Source organism: Sus scrofa, chromosome 16, assembly GCF_000003025.6.
Source record: "Sus scrofa isolate TJ Tabasco breed Duroc chromosome 16, Sscrofa11.1, whole genome shotgun sequence".
Lineage (NCBI taxonomy): Eukaryota > Metazoa > Chordata > Mammalia > Artiodactyla > Suidae > Sus > Sus scrofa.
Window position 1 is genome coordinate 42,128,192 of NC_010458.4, and position 12,831 is coordinate 42,141,022.

The window sequence follows — 12,831 nt, forward strand, 5'->3', positions numbered from 1 at the left end:
TATGAATATGAATAGCATATTAGAGAAAGATTATAGATCAAATCTAGTTATACTCCTTTAATTTTACCCTTTTTCTGTAAAAACTGCAGAAACTTTTTCTTATGATATTACACTAATTCAAGTCATTTTATAAAGCCCTTCACAGATTCTCTATTCTTTATAATTTTCACTTCAATTTCAATTTCCCTTTCATTTATCAAGAGTTTTTAAATCAACATTTAAGCTATCTAGATAAATGTATCCACATCATTATATATGAATTTCTCTTTCAGCTATCAGTTAAAATAATGGTATCCATGTGATTAATAGCCTCACAAGGGCTATGAAGTATAGTTTCTTTCAATTCCTGAGTTATCTGGAATATAAATATTCCTCCCTGTGTCTTAGCTTTTTCTCTTATACTTTGTTACTCACTGTTTCTAATAACATTGCACTCTGATTTGTTGTATATCTCCCATTATTTCTTTTTCTTACTACTGAAATTTGTTTAAAGTATATTAAAAAGTTTCTGTTAATTTTTGTTCTCACATATTCTTATATTACTTTTTCTTATGAAATATTGGGCATTAGAACTGTACTTTAGGTTTTATTTTTAAAATATTTTTTAGCTATTACATGTATTAAAAAATTTAATAGTAGCCCCAGTTTAAAAATTTAGTTTAAAAGTATGGTTTTCTATTTAGTCTTTGAAATATTAAAATTTCAATGTTTATACAGCACCTAAAAAAAATCTTCCAATTTTTTATAACTATAAATCTGAAAAGAAAGCCTTCACATCTAGTCCTATAACTTTTCTCTAAATACAGGGAATGCTAGAGATTTGAATCTTGCTTGAATCTTCATTCCAACATTTACTAAAGGATGGTTACAAAAATATTAATGCCAAAACCATGCTAAATGTAAATTTAAACAAGGACTGTAAAGAGGATCAAATACCTGTTGCATATTGTTGAGATTATTTATTAAGTAATGAATAAATGGTATTTGTGGGATGTAGCTGTAACACAAAGGGGGAGCTAGTCACAAACCTCTGAGATGAATACATGGCTAAACCAGTCATCATGTGAGAGCATTGTGCAATATTCTAGGTGTAGAAGGAAAGAGATCCTAGGGTTAAAGATTCATCTGAGCTAAGGTGTGTCCCCACTCAAGCTCAAGTTACCAAATGTGTCCCAAGTGATGGAAAAACCAGAAGTATTGTTTTGTTGTGAAAAACCAGGCTATGTTGCTGCCTGTCATGTATCTCTTCTATAAACTATGTAAATGTGGTGCTTGGTCAAGTCTATGGTCTTAATAAGCTTCATTTTCAATCGAACTCTGATGTGATGATAGTAAAATATAAAGTATACTTCAGAATGCTATCTTGGGTTGTGTGTATATGTTTTATATATATATATAGAAATGCTTAGACTCTAAAGAGATATACTTAATATTCTCATTTTGACTTCCATGTCAGAATTATAAAAGGATTAATCTTATATTCTCAACTATTTTTACATCATTACATTTATTAAATATATTCTTTTTTAAAATTTTTATTTTTTAAAAAATTTATTTATATTTATATTTATTCAGCTTTTTAGGGCCACACCCATGGCATATGGAGGTTCCCAGGCTAGGGGTCTAATCGGAGCTACAGTTGCCGGCCTACACCAAAGCGACTCACGATCCGAGCTGCATCTGGGACCTATACCACAGCTCAGGCAATGCAAGATCCTTAACCCACTAAGCAAGGCCAGAGATCGAACCCACAACCTCATGGTTCCTATTTGGATTCATTTCTGCTATGCCATGACAGGAACTCCTTGAACATATTCAGCAAATATTTATTGATCACTTGCTACACATGAGACATTATCTAGGAAATTGAGCACTTAGCAATAAAAATTTAAAGTCTATCCTCTGGGAAGTCATATTCTGGAATAAATATATAATAAAAAGTATAATAATAATAAGTGCTATGAAAGAAATAAAAGCTATTAATGGAATAAAAATAGTGGGAAAGATAATTTCAATTATATTTCCATATTTTGCTAGATTTAAAAAACTGCTTATTACTGGTATCAAGATAAACTTTGAAGTTTGTTTTTCCTGAAGATTTACCCTAAAAGTTGTACCTACTGCATTAGTTGTAGACTGACATTAGTGTCAATCTTCGTTTAAATGAATACATTTGAAAAGATTTTTTGTCCACTATCAAGTTATTATATATCAAAATGTGTTTCACATTATTGATTTTTATTTTAATGACTATGGCTAATACATTTATTGTATGAAATGTTGCTCAGTGTTAAGAGTTTTGCCATTGTAAAAGTCAAAGTAGCCAGCAAATAAATCAAATGTTTATGATATAAATTCTAGGTAAAAGAAGGTTTTTTTTTTTTTTTTTTTTTTTACTTTTAGGGCCGCAATAGCAGTATATGGAAGTTCCCAGGCTAGGGGTAGAATTGGAGCTATAGCTGCCAGCATATGCCACAGCCTCCGCAATAGGGGATCCAAGCTGCATTTGTGACCTACACCAGAGCTGAGGGGAACGATGGATTCCCGACCCACTGAGCGAGGCCAGGGAGTGAAGCAGCATCCTCATGGGAACTAGTCCAATTTTTTTCTGCTGTGCCACAATAGGAACTCCCAAAAGAAGTTTTGATAACTGATTTTCATACCTTTTCTTAGGATTGTAGAGGATAAGAGGGTAAAGAAAATAATTAGCGTTTCTATTTGCATTCTTAACTAAAAAGGCTATTAAGTTGAGGTGAAAATAGTGGATTCACCACGGTCACTTTTAATTAAGGAATATTACTGAGACTTAATACATGTTTATTGAATGAATGAATGGTGTATCATTTCATTAGAAGGATGAAATGAAATTTCTGGTTTTAAAATGTCCAAATATCCTTGATGTACAGAGATGCAAAAATCCTAAACAATATAGTAGTAAAATGATTTCAAGAGCATATTAAAATGATCATGCACAATGACCAAGTAGAATTTATCCTTGGGATGCAAGGATTATTCAATACATACAAATCAATTAATATGATAAAACACAAAAAACAAAAACCACCACATAATCATCTCAATAGATGCACTTGACAAAATTCAAACAACCTTTCACAGCAAAAACTCTCAACACACTAGGTATGAAAGGAATGTACTTCAACATAATAAAGGTAATATATATATAAAGCCCAAAGCTAACATCATATCCAACAGTAAAAACCTGAAAGTGTTTTTCTAATATCAAGAATAAAACAAGAAAGCCCACTTTTATCACTTATATTCTAAATAATACTGGAAGTTTTGCTGAAAGAAAAATAAAAAATCAAATGAATCAGAAAGGAATATGTAAAATTATCTCTTTTCAGTTGACATACTACTATGTATAGCAAACACTGGAAACTCCACAAAAAATTAATCAAGGGATCAAGTAAGGTTTCAGAATGTAATTCAACATTCAAAAATCAGTTGTATTTCTATTCACTAACAACGAACTATTTGAAAAGGAAATCAAGAAGACAATTTCATACAACAACATCCAAAACTACAAAATCCTTAGAAATGAACTTAACCAATAAGTCAAAAGATGTGTATACTGAAAACTATAAAACATTAATGAAAGAAATTAAAAACGGATAAATGGAAAGGCATCTCATGTTCATGGATTATAAGAATTAATATTGTTCCAATGCCCATAAACCCAAAGTGATATCCAGGTTAATGGACTCTTTATCAAATTGCTAATGACATTTTTGGAGTTCCCATTGTGGCTCAATGGTAACGAACCCAATTACTATCCATGAGGATGCTGGTTTGATCTCTGACTCCACTCAGTGGGTTAAGGATCTGGCATTGCCCTGAGCTGTGGTGTAGATCATAGACATGGCTCAGATCTGACGATGCTGTGGCTGTGGTGTAGGCCAGCAGCTGCAGCTCTGATTCAACCCGTAGCCTGGGAATTTCCATATGCTGTGGGTGCAGCCCTAAAAAGACTGAAAAAAAAAAAAAGGAAAGAAAATTATAATGATGTTTTTCACAAAAACAGAAAAAATCCTAAAATTCATATGGGATGACACTAGTCAAAGCAATCTTGAGAAAAAACAAAGTTGGAAGCATCAAACTTCTGGAGGCATCATACTTTAAAATTACAAACTACAGTAAACAAAAGAGTAAGTAAGGTACTAATATAAAGACAGACAATGGAACCAAACAGGGAGCCCCCAAATAAACCCATGCACATATGGTCATTTACCTCAAATAAGCCCATGCACATATGGTCATTTAATCTTCAACAAGAATGCCAAGAACACACCATGGGAAAAGGAGAGTCTCCTCAAAAAGCGGTACTGGGAAAACTAGATAGACACAAACACAAAGATGAAATTAAACCCTTAACTTTTACCATACACAAAAATCAACTAAAACTTGATCTAGACCTAAGACTTAAAACACCTGAAACTGTAAAACTCCTATAAGAAAAGATAGGAGAAAATCTTTATGCCATTGGGCTTGATAATGATTTCTTGGATATGATACAAAAAAATAAAAGCAACAAAAGAGAAACATGGAAATATGACGGCACCAAATTCAAAGTCTTCTACACAGCAAAGTAAGCAATTGGCAGAGGGAAAAGACAACCTATGAAACAAACAGGAGGAGATGTTTGAAAACCATATGTTGACATGGTCTTTTGACCTTCAATAAGGGTGCCAAGAATACACAATGGAAAAGGATAGTCTCTTCAATAAGTGATACTGGGAACACTAGATAGCCACAAACAAAAGGATGAAGTTAGCCCCTCATCTTTTACCATACACAAAAATCAACCGAAACTCTATGTGATGAGAGGTTAATATATATGTGTGGTAAATATATATATATATATATATATATATATTTATTATATATATCCAAAATATATGAGGTTAATATCCAAAATATATGAGGAACTCATGCAACTCAGGAGTGAAAAAACTAATGATGTGATTTTTTAAAATGAACAAAGGATCTTCTCCAAAGAAGACATGCAAATAGCCAACATGTATATGAAAAGATACTCAACATCACTAATTATCAGGGAAATGCAAGTCAAAACCACAGTGAGATATTACCTCATACTTATTATTTTGGATATTATTGAGTCAAAAGATAACAAGTGTTGGCAAGAATATGGAACAAAAAGAGCACCTGCACACTGTTGGTGGAAATATAAAATGGTTTACCTGCTATGAAAAACATTGTGACTATTCATCAAAAAATTAAAAACAGAATTAGCATATGATCCAGCACTTTCACTGGGTATGTATCCAAAATAATTGACCTCAGGATCCCAAACAGATAGACGAATTCCTATGTTCGTTAAAGTATTATTCATAATAGCCAAGATAGGGAAAAAATTTAAACATCCATTAACAGACGAATGGATAACTTCCCTTGTACCCATACAGCGAAATATTATTCAGCTTTTAAAAAGAATCAAATTTTTTTACATGTAACAACATAAATGAATTTTGAGGACACTATGCTATGTTAAAAAAAAAAAAAAACAGTCACAAAAGAACACATACCTCATGATTACATTTACACGAGGTATCTAAAATAGTTGAACTCAGAGTTTCTGCTGTGGCTCAGCAGTGACAAACATGACTAGTATGTATGAGGATGTGTATTCAATCTCTGGCCCTGCTCAGTAAATTAAGGATCTGGCATTGATGTGAGCTGCTGTGTAGGTCACAGATGTGGCTCGGATCTGGCATTGCTGTGGCTGTGTTGTAGGCTGGCAGCTGCAGCTCCAATTTGACCTCTAACGTGGGTACTTCCATATGCAGCAGATGCATCCCTAAAAAGAAAAAAAAAAGTTGAAGTCATAAAAATAACAACAGAATTAAAAGAAGGCAGCTTTCTCTAAGAGAGTTTATAATTCAGGAAATATTTTGGACACTGATGTTTTTAACACCATGATAGAAACAGGGTGGCTAAGAGAAATATAACACCTGATTTCCATAAGCTTACACCCTAAGACAAAACCGTCTTGGAAGAAACTATATGGAACTATATATAACAGCATATTGCTGATCTTATGCATTTCTGACTTTTATGATACGTCTATGTTAATAGAGGTTTGATTAGGAGAGAGTTAATTTCAAATGAAATATATTGGTTTAATTTGATGTAAAGCAGAAATTGACAGAATGTTGTAAAAAAACCATAATAGAAAAAACTAAAATGTAAAGAAAAAAAGAAGTGACATATTTTCTAACCACAGTGTAGTTTAAAAAAAAAAAAAAAGTTAAAATATCTGAAGCAACACCTGCCAGGGAAATAAACTTTGAAATAGACACTGCCTTTGAAGCAGACATGAAAAAATATAAATGCACATATTTCAACTCTATGAAATAGTATATTCACTTGTACCTCTCAGATAAATTTGAAAAGTGTTCTAATTTAAGAAGCCTTGTCATTTTTAAAGTCATAGCTTTTAAAAAAATCCAGTTATATATGATATTTATTTAGTGCCAAATATGAGATTGCAAATAGAAAAATAAAGCCTACTAACCACTCGTTTTTCAATCTGGGAATTTTAAAGCATCACAAAACCAAAACAAAATGAAATCCCTCAATGTGAGAGATTTTATTTAATCTGACATTATCTATATGTTTAACCCTTACTACATCATGGAATTCAATCCTGTCCTTTTTTTCCATATAAGTATATTGGGAAGGAATTTTTATTTTGGAAAGATTTTCTAGTATTCGATGTATTTATTTCTTTCATTCTTTACAAAATAATTTGTTTTGATTTTTGTGCAGTGACAGTTGCCATGTATTCCATGTTTACAATAAACATCTCACAATATCACAGAGCCTCAGTTTTTTTGTAATTTTGTTTAAAATGTTTATCTTGCAAATCTTGAATATTTGCAAATCACTAGCAAAAACCAAGAGCATTTCATCCAAACTATTTGATTGCATACGCTTTTGAATTTCTACTTTTGCATCCTTTTTCAACTCTGGATCAAAATAAATTAAGCCATATTAGAGTGAAGTTTTATTTTAAAGGTTTTGACTTGCAACGCATTATTCACAGACTGATTGAATTTTTTCAAATGAAATTAGATTTCTCAATGGAATTACCAATAATTGCCTAAAGTTAATAATGCATATTATATCTCCTAATCTTGGATTTCTGGATTTTAAAGGTACAAAAATGACCTGTATTGTTAATATCCTTACATAGGCTATAAAGTATTTATAGAAGTCTCCTTTAACTTTTTTTAACCAAGAACTTTACATCGGATCCCTAAACTAAATAAAACAGTACAGGTTGGTAATTTCTTAATAAAGAAAGTGGTTTTGTCCATCTTAGTTCAGAGTTATTATGAAAATTAAGAAAACAAAGTAAAGTATATGAAAGTACATTTCACAAAAGTAACATTTTCAAAAAAGAAATTTATGTTATTCTTATGAAAACTCTTGTAGAAAGAATATTTTATTTTTTTATTTTCTTTTGTAAATCAACTATAATACAAATAAATAAATTCTAAAGACTCAAAAAAAGGACACCATTAAGAGAGTGAAATTATAACTTAAAGAATGGGAGAAAATTTTTTTAAAATCATGTATCTGATAAGAATGTGGTATTCAGAAGATATAGAGAACTCATATAGCTCAGTAATACAAAAATAATTAAAAATGGACACACACTCTAAATAAATGTTTTTCCAAATATATGTAAAAATGGCAGTAAGTACATGAATATATCCTCTATGAAGAAATTACAGTAAGATACCACCTCATACCAACTTGAATGATGATTATAAAAAAGACAAATAATAATATCTTTTGATAAAGGTATAGAGAAATTGAAAGCCTCATAAATTGGTGGGGAATTTTAAATGGTGAAGCCACTTTAAAAAGCAATCTGACAGCTCATCAAAAGATTAAACAGAGTTGTAAAGTAACCCAGCAATTCTGCCCCTAGATACACAACAAAGAGAAATGAAAATATGTCCACACAAAAACTTGTATACAGATGTTCAGAGTAATGCTGTTCATATCCAAAAGTGGAAACTAATGAAATACACAGCTGGTGAATGTAAAAAAAAATGTGGCACATTTATATAAGGAAATATTGCTCAGCAATTACAAGCAATGTATTAATGCTACATGCTGCAATATGGGTGAACCTTGGGAACGTTATGACGAGTAAAAGAAGTCTATCACAAAAGACCATTTATTGAATGATTTCATACATTGGAAATGTCTAGAATATGTGAATTTATAGAAGTAGATATAATTTATACTGTTAACAGATAAATGAGAAAAAAATACTACTTAACAATAAATCAAAAATATCACATACCTAGGTAGGGATAGATTTATCCAGAAAGAATATTTGAAAAAATTATTTGTAATAATACTATCTTAGATGTTGTCAACCAATTTTAGCTTATATAAATTAAGCTTAAAAAGGTAACTAATCTTAAAGTCAGGTAGAATTTAAAAAATTTCTTTGTACAGGAATTGTCATAGTATTCATATTTCTACCTAATTACGGTTTGCTTTTGGTTAAGACTCCTATAATTAAGTAATTCTGAAAGCCATAAAGAGTTTTATCCAAAATAAAAGTACTCCTTTCTAAGAAATGTAGGCTAAGAAGGCACAGAGAAAAGTAGGTTTTGTTACTCTGCAGTTGGAAAATAAGTTTATGTTGAGGCAATAGATAAATACTTCTACTACTTTCCTTTTAAAATTTTATTTCTTCACTAGTATTGAAATGTAACTGACATATAAAATGTGCATAAATTTAAGGCGAACAATGTGATGGTTTTGCCCATTGGCCCTTGAACAACTCAGGTTCGAACTGCACGGATCCATTTACTTATATGCCATTTTTTTTCTATGAATACATACTACAGACTATACAATCTGCAGTTGGTTGAATTCAAGGATGCATAACTACAGGTAGAAGGGCTGACTATAAAGTTATATGTGGATTTTTGACTGGGCATCTCCCTAACCCACACATTGTCCAAGGATCAACTGTATGTATACACTGGGAAATGATTACCATAATAAGGTTATTTAACACATCCAAAACTCTCATAGATACAATATTTTGAATGTAGCAAGATCTTATAAGCTCTACCTTGACAGCAAAGTTCAAGAATACAATAAGTATTGTAAACTATGGTCATCAGCTGCATAACACAACATCAGAAATTATTCATCTTATAACTTGAAGTTTCTACACTTTGACCACCTTCACTCATTCCCTCCACCCACCCTCTGCCATTGGCAACCACCAAACTACTCTGCTTCTACAAGTTCTTTTTAAGATTCCACAAATAAGTGAGATAACGTATATGTCTTTCTCTACTTTTTTCACTTATCATAATGCCCTCCAGCTTTACTATGTTGTTGCAAATTGCAATATTTTCTTCTTGTCTAGGGCTGCATGCTATTCCACTGCAGATATATACCAAATTTTCTTTATTCTCTCATTAGTATATGAACATTTAGGTTTATTCCATGTCTTGGTTATTGTAAATAATGCTGCAGGGAACATGGTTTGCAGATAGCTCTTTGAGACAGTGATTTATTTTCCTTCAGATATATTTTCAGAAGAGCAATTGCTGGGTCATATAATAGTTCTACTATTAATTTTTTGAGGAGCCTCCATACTGTTTCCCATAGCGACTGTGACAATTTATATTCCTGCAAACCAAATAAAGATTTCTCTTTCCTCAACATCCTCACCAGAATTTGTAAACTTCTGCCTTTTTGGTAATAGGCATTCTAAGAGGTAATATATGCTATCTCATCCTAGTTTTGACTTTCATTTCTCTGAGGATAAGTTATTTTTGAATATTTTTCATATGCCTGTTGGTGCCTTTTTTTTATGCTATAGTGTTTTATGAGATCTCTGTATATTTTAGATATTAATCCATTATCAGATATATAGTTAGTAAATATTTTCTCCTATTTTGTATGTTGCCTTTTCATTTTATTGATGATTTCCTTTATTATGCAGAAACTTTTGAATTTGATGTAATTGCATTTTAATTTTTGTTTATTGTTTTGCTTTGAGTTTCATATCTAAAAAAATTACTGGAGTCCCCACTGTGGCTCAGCAGGTTAAGAATCTGACAAAGCATCTGTGAGGATACAGTTTGATACCTGGCCTCATTCAGTGGGTTAAGGATCTGACAGTCCTGCAAGTTTGCAGATGTAGCTCCTATCCAGCGTTACTGTGGCTGTGGCATAAGTCTGCAGCTGTAGCTCTGATTCAACCCACAGCCTAGGAACTTCCATATTCTGTAGGTGTGGCCATAAAAAACAAATAAAAAATTAAAAAAAAAAAAACTATTGCCAAACCAATGCCAAGAAGCTTTTTCCTCATGTTACCTTCTAAGAGTGTTATGGTTTAAGTCTTTAGCCATTTTGAGTTAATTTTTTTTAGTTATTTAAAATAGGCATTGTATTGCATGTGAATATCTAGTTTTTCCAACACTATTTGTTAAGAAGACTATCCTTTACCTGTTATATATTCTTATCTCCCTTCTCAAATGTTAGCTGACCAAATTTCTGGCCTTTTGATTATGTTCCACTGTAATCAAGTAAAAAAAAGAAGTAAATGATATCTAAATTCAAAAAGAAAAACTGTCACTGTCTGCAATTGACATTATACTATATAGGGTAAATCCTAAAGATACCAACTATGAATAAATGAATTCAATAAAGTTGCAGGATGTAAAATTAAAATACAGAAATCTGTTGTGTTTTTAAGACTAGCAATGAATTATCAGAAAGAGAAATCAAGAAAACCATTCACTCACATTTGCATCAAAAAGAATAAAACACTTAGGACTGAATCTAACCCAGTAGGTAAAAGACTTATACTCAAGTAATTATAACACATTGATAAAGGAAGTTGGAGATGACAAAAAGAAATGGGAAGGTACTATGCTCATGGATTAGAAGACTCACATTGTTGAAATGACCATATTCCCCAAGGCACTCTACAGATTCAATGCAATCTCTATCAGATACCAATGGTAGGGGTGGAGCAAGATGGCAGAGGAGTAAGAGGTCCTGTTCATCTTCTCCTACAAACACATCAAAAAAACAAAACAAAACAAAACAAAACAAAAAAACAACACATCTACATGTAAAACAACTCAGAAAGAACATTAACTGAATGCTGGTGGAAGGACATAAACCTCCAAAAAGGGCAAAAACTCTGGACATAACTGGGTAGAACAAAAGAAAAAAAGAGAGAGAGATAAAAGGAATCAGGACAGGACTAGCATTCCCAAAAGGAAGCTGTGAATGAGAAAAGGAACCCACATCCTGGGAAGCCACCTAACCAATGGAAAGATCACAGCTGAGTCAGAGGGACCTCAAAGTCTCTGAGGAAAGCGCAGCAGCTGGACTGAGAACAGCAAAGCAGAGTGAGAGCTGTACAGATCATTTGAACTACTGGCCCCAGATGCAATAGCCTGAGACACTCAGGTGGGGGCTGGGCGCTGAGACTCAGGCTCTGGAGGTTAGTCCAGGGGAAAGGACTGGGCTTGGTAGTGAAGAGACAGCCTAAGGAGCTAAGATGCACTGCACCACAGGTGGGGGAGCCATACACCATGGGCTCAGGAGGGGAACACCATGGCAGAGGGAACCCAGGAGAAGGTCCAGACCCACAGGAGAGGCAAGGCGTCATTGTTGAGTAGGGGAAGAGGAGGAGAGACAGACTGCCATAGGAAACTCCCTGCACCTGAGCGTGCACATGCCCATGGGCTCTCAGAGGGCAGGACAGCTCTGGCACAGGCTTATGGGCAGTGAGAAACCTCTTGTTCCTTTAAGGGAGATTGGGTGATTTGTGTGCAGGCTACTGGTGGCCAAGCACCTCTTGTGTGGGCTGACATCAGGGGGCTAAGTGCAATGTGGTGCCTCTTGCACAATCTACAGGTGGTAGGGGCAGAGTGCACTGGTCGTATCAGAGGCCAGAAGGAGGTGCAGCTTGCCACCACTGGGGGCCTGTGAGTGGGCCACACCTGTGACCCCAGTTACCTCAGGGGTTGTCAAAAAAAGAAAAAAAGAGGGCACTGCAACAAAGCACCATAGGCTGTTGCTTTCATGTTCCTGGGAACACACCCACTCTGTAGCTACAACTGCTAAAAGCTCTGGGTGGCACACAGACACTTGGTCACTGTCCCTTCCCAAGACCCTACAACTAGGAGCATCTGGTGCAGCACCTCCTGTGTGGGCTAAGTGTAACAGGGTGCTTCTTGCGTGGTCTGCAGGTGGCAGGGGCAAACCGCCACAGTTATCCCTGATTCCAGAGGTGGGTGGGGTCCACCATCACCTGAAAAAAATCACTTGCAGCCGCACACATCTCAGAGGGCACCACAGAGAAGGACATTTTGATGGACCACCACCTGTTGTTGCTCTTGCTCCGCTGGGATCACACGCTCCCTGCTGCTGTCACTGCCAAACACTTAGGGCAGTGCCCAGATGCCTGATCACCATCCCTTCCCAGGAACCTGCAACAAGGAGCAGCTTGTGTGGCACCTCCTATAGGGGCTAAGCAGGACGAGGTGCCTCTGGCATGGTCCACAGGAGGTGGGGGCAAACCACTACAGTTATCTCTGGCTCTAGAGGTGGGAGTGGCTCGCCATCACCAGGGGTAGGTGAACAGACACCACTTGCAGCCCCATTCACCTCAAAGGCACCACAGAGGAGGGCACTGTGACCAAACACCACCTGTTGGTGCTCTCGCACCCCTGGGAATAGACCTGCCCTGCTGCTGCCAGTGCCAAATGCTCTGGGCAGTACCCA

The 12,831-nt window shown here is 34.5% G+C and overlaps 1 long non-coding RNA gene across 3 annotated transcripts in view; it reads right to left on the bottom strand.

Annotated features, from left to right (window-relative positions):
- The window catches only part of LOC110257266, a 377,151-nt gene that overhangs the window by 233,077 nt on the left and 131,243 nt on the right, over positions 1-12,831 (bottom strand). For 2 of the 3 annotated variants that reach the window (XR_002339658.1, XR_002339660.1), the window contains exon 2: positions 4,250-4,352. The exons of the other annotated variant lie outside the window; for it this stretch is intronic. This is a non-coding gene — a long non-coding RNA (uncharacterized LOC110257266). The remainder of the gene's footprint in view (positions 1-4,249; positions 4,353-12,831) is intronic. 3 annotated transcript variants of the gene reach the window in all.